The sequence below is a fragment of the Nuphar pumila genome, chromosome 10 (genome assembly GCF_984573655.1).
Source record: "Nuphar pumila chromosome 10, dmNupPumi1.hap1.1, whole genome shotgun sequence".
Taxonomy (NCBI): Eukaryota; Viridiplantae; Streptophyta; class Magnoliopsida; order Nymphaeales; family Nymphaeaceae; genus Nuphar; species Nuphar pumila.
In genome coordinates this window covers 6669330-6674612 of record NC_143258.1, presented here as the reverse complement: position 1 = coordinate 6674612, position 5283 = coordinate 6669330, and positions in this window count along the sequence as shown.

The following is a 5283-nucleotide window of genomic DNA, read 5'->3' as shown; positions in this document are numbered from 1 at the left end:
TTATGCATTTATGTTAATTAAAAAAACTTTAATATTCTAACCAAAATCAATTCACAAAATATTTATCGATTCATGCTTACTAGTAATTAGAAAACACACACAAAGAACCTGATAACCATAAACTAACCATTTATGTCATTCTAAAAACACCGCAACAAAACCCTAAATCCTATCAAACATCATTCATAAATATGCTAATTTGAAAAATAAAGCTCCAAAATAAGTATTTATGTCATTTGTCAAACCAAAAAAACATAAATTCTAACAAAAAAGCAAAGATTTAATGGTTTGATAACCAATTAAATAATGGAATCATGCTTAATCATATAAAAAAAGAAAATAACACAAAAGAACCCTAAAACTCTAATTACTCATTTGGAAAAACCCAAATCAACTCCCAAAGTACTAAAAAATATATTTTAAGCTAATTGAAAAAAAATCTCTAATATTCTAACCAAAATCAAGCATTGGTAGGGATACTTCATCCAATATTCGCGACATCTGAAGGAGTCATGGCATGGGTGGGCGGCATGGTGGAATCAAAGCGGCCATCCTCACTGCCCTCCTCTACACACTCATTTGCCTCATCGACTTAGAGTTCATGGCATGACGTGTCTGGCACTGATGCTTCCTCCACCGTGGCGGTGCTGACCCCACTTCTAACAAAGGACTAAAAAAGAAGGCCATCAACACTTTTCCAATGGGTGCCTTCGACTCCTCAACCGAAAAATCATAGATTGTTTGATCTACATGACAAAATTCCTCCCCAATGAGCATATCAGTGTTCTTACCCAATGGGGGGCCTATGGGCCACACAACTGCGATGTGAGGTCATGGGGAGGGCTGCAGGGCAAGGGCCTGCACAGCTGCACAGTGGGGTCACGAAGAGAGAGAGAGAGAGAGAGAGAAGGGTGGGGGCCATCGACCCCCTTTGGGTTGGGAACAAGTGCCCACTCTGACCCGCGTCAAGGTGGGCACTGCCCACGTAGTTTGCAGATTAGGGTGGGCACATGCCCACCCTCCCCACAACGTGGCTCTACCTTTGACTGTATCCCAAAGATGGTGGGTGATTAGGTGTAGCAGCACACAAAAAGTGTGAAATCACATTGCACCTAATTCTCCCTCCAAAATAGGTGTACTATAGATCATTTATATGATCTCTTTAAGGTATTCTCAAGTAGTGGATGATTGTGGTATATTCTACCTGGGTGGCATATTTTGTCCCACGAATCCTAGAGACCGTAAGAACTCAGAAATTTTTTCCCACTAGATTTATGAAACCCCTCGTTAATGAGGCTTCCTCGTTAACATGGATTCAAACTCTACCTACAAGGCATTTTGTGAAAAAACTTGCAAAAAAATATTCTTTTACTCAAGTTTTGCCCACACAATGAAATTGGGAAAGCAGGGGAAATTGAAACAATTTAAGCTCCAATTAGTGGAAGAAAATTAATTTGGGATTTAAAAAAATAAATAAATAAGCATGATGAGAAAAAGATGTTAGCAAATTGTATGTAACTAAATGACTGAAAATTCTTGACATGTCAAGTTGCATATATGATGACCTAAGGGGGGTTGGCATATTGAGGTGGGGCTTTGGCTGCTAGACGAGCAATCAAGGTTTGATTCCCATGGGAGTCACCCCTCTGCACAAGCCAATACCTATCATAGGCCTCGGGGCGAAGATCTTAGACTCAAAGTTTTATGCAACTAGCACAAGGACCGTAGGTATGATAGTCTGAGCCAACGTGACCAAGTCTTCGTGCCGAGTGCACTTTCTTCCGGTTATAAATTAAAAAAAGTTGCATATATGATAGTATGCTTTTCAAGACATAATTAGTAAGCTGAAAAACTAAAAGAGAAAGCTCATTCCTCAGCTGACAGATTGGTTCATAAAAAGTGCATTCAAACTAATTTAGGTGCAGCAAGAGGCGTGGTAAAGCTCATATAAGCTCATCAAGGTCCCGTTTGGTTGATAAGGGAAAAAAATGATTTTGAGAAAACCAGGTTTTATTTTGAAACTTAGTTTTTGGCAAACCTGGTTTCCCAAAAAGCAAGTTTTAAACCTATTTGAGTGACGAAAAAAACCCTGAAATCCAGGTTTTTGATCATTTAAAACTAAAAAAATAATAAGAAATAAAGTTGGCCACTTTTGGACCAATCATCTGTCAAAATGGTGTTGTTCAATGCTAGTGACACCATCTTGGCCATTTCTAGCTGGCCAAAAAATAGCCAAAGAGCCTTCAAGAAAAATAAAAAAAGATTGTGAGATACTTTCTGGCCAACCACCGGCCAGGATGTGGTTGAGGTGGTACTATCCTTGTGAGGTGGCACCAACCCAACCATTTTATGGCCTGTGGTTGGTTGGGAAATGGCTGAAGAGGAAAAACAAAAAAAAAAAAAATATATATATATATATATATATATATATATATATATATATATATATATATATATATATAAAGAAAAATGATCAGCCATTTATCGACAAAAAATGACTGGGATGGTATCATCCTTATTGGACCGCACTAGCCTGGCCATTTTCAACTGGTGGCTGGCTGAAAATGGTTGGAGAGCCCAAAAAATAAATAAAAAAGTGCATAATTTTGAAAACAAAATAAAAAATAATAATTCGTCAACCATTTTTTGACCAACCACTGATTAAGAAATGACCGAAATGGTGTCAAAACAGCACTAGTCTGGCCATTTTTTATAGGTGACTAGCCAGAGACAAAAAAAATAAAATTAAAAATTGAAAAAAATAAAAAGAATTTTTTGGCTAGCTACCAGCCAATTTTCAGTTAGTAGCTGGTCAGAAAAATGTCCAAAGAAAATATATATATATAATAAATTAAAAAGTTTAACCATTGTTTGGCCAACTACCAACCGAAAATTAGCCAAGATGGTGTCGTCCTTACCAGGCGGCAACATCTCGGCCACTTTTCAGCCAGTAGTTGGTTGGAAAATGGTCAGATAGATTAGAAAGCAAAAAAAAATAACATTTTTGGGCAGTCAGCTAAAAAATGGCTGGTTGGTACCGCTTGGCAAGGGTACTACTAGCCTAACCATTTTCGGTTGGACATGGCCGGTGTGTGTGTTGCCTTTTGCATGTGAAAAGGATATGAGAGGGGAGTAGGAGATGAAAACCCGAAAAACTGGGTTTTGTCCATCTAAAAGAACCGGATAAACCTAGTTTTTTCAAAACACGGTTTCAATGAGGTTTTGCCAAACTTGGTTTTCATACAATCCAGGTTTGAGGTCTTCCAAACAAGCATCAAACCTGGTTTTCATGTTAAAACCAGGTTTACACCCAAAACATGATCTTTAACGAGGTTTTAATCAGGTGAATAGCTTCTTTTTTTAATAGGCAATATGGGGTTAGGCAGACCCCTACCAGATATCTCTTAAGCCCCATGTGGCAGAGTGATTCGAACTTGGGCCTTCAGCTTGGCACAATACCCCGCTTACCACATGGGATACCACCTCGAAGGTTAATAAGGTGAATAGCTAACTAGAGAAGAGAAACCACCTACATCCTTCAAACTCACAAAATTCTTGATGCATCCTCAGATCCCAGTTTGTGCAGGTTCATAGGTGACTAGAAACGTTATAGCCAATCGAAGTTGCAGGAAGTTTGAGGTCAAAGTGGGTCCCAAGTAGCCACAAGGTGGTTCTCAAGTCACTGTTTGCCCCAATTAACCCCTAGATTGGGTGCCCCAAAGGAGGTTGGCATAGTGGGGTGGGGCCTTGGCTGCTAGAGGAGTAGTCAAGATTTGATTCTTATAGGCATCACCCTTATACGCAAGCTAATGCGTAGCATAGGCCTCGGGGGCAGGGGTCCTAGCCTTGGAGTTTCATGTTGTCGGCACAACAACCATAGGTATGGCAGGCTAAGCCAACATCGGGGGTGGTTTCGTCAGGTTATAAATCCCAAAAAAAAAAAAACTAGTTTGGGTTCTGCTTGATCAATAGAACCACTACCATTGGCCAAGTTCTGTCTAGCAACCCTCTGTGAGATGACTTTGGTTGGTAGGAGGCTCACCAACCAATGGGAGCCCTTGACGGCCCCCTTGCTCCACCCAACTCTCTCCCATCTCATTGTCCCTCTTTTTCTTCTTCTTCTTCTTCTTTTTCTCTCCTCGGCGATAGCCGTGAGGTGCTGGCATGGTGAGTGTTCGCCAACCTCCTCTGACCAGCGGTACCATGTGCTGCCAGTCAACAACCATGACGACTGCTCCCCATGGTCGAGGGAAGTGATGAGGTGGGTTTCAAACCCTAACTCACACCCTTGTTTCCCTTCTTCTAACATGGGTGGGTGGCACCCCCGCAATGAATTCGGTTCCGGGGAGCGGCTATATGCCATGGCATATAACCTCTCGCCACGTGTTCAACTTTTTAAGAGTTAGAAAATGAGGAGAAAGCTTTTCCATTTTGCCCTTTTAAATAAAAAAAAAACTGAAAAAAAAGGTTCTTGATCTATCCTTGATCTATCCGACCATCTTAGAGTGCCCCAATTTCTCCACCCTTCGATCCACTATCCATCTCTGAGAACCAACCGGCCCGCTCGTAGGCAAGAACCACTGACTGAAATTTGAATGGGAAAGGTCAGGAAAGCTTCTCCCTCGCCTGGTCCAGCAACTCCAGTTGAGCTAGGGCATTGACAATCCTATTTTGGATCCATGGCCACTTCAAAATGCTATAATCCTAACCAATTTAACCTTAAGTCCTTATGTGGTTCTATTAAAACTAACCCCACTTAATATTTCATGCCCTAGACCAAACCCGAAGTCGACCCATAATCCTTCCAAATTGATCTAGTTAAATCCAAATACTTTCCAAAATCCACATAGATTCATCTTAACTGGCCTACTTCTTTGACAATCCTTAAAACCAACCCAAAAGCTGCTAAATGTTATTCATTTAATCCCAAATAACCTACTAAACCCTCAACCCAAACTAAATTAGTCTTGAACCCAAACCACTTTTAAAACTTATCAATCCCATTGGACCCAAAGTCCTACTACAAATTTGATCTGAAACTATGAGAGGATAAATCTCTTCCTCTAATCTGCTCGAACTAGATCACAAAAAGAAAAAGCTAGAAAATAAAAATAAAAAATATTCCCAGGAAATTTGGAAAAAATTGAAATTAGGGTATTGAGACCCTCTTTGTTTTTATTAACCTCTAAAACTCTCACTATGTTTGGTTTAATACATTGAACCCTTATTTATACTTAGTGGTACCCCGTTTCCTAATTAGGTTATTATTTTTCTTTCCTAATT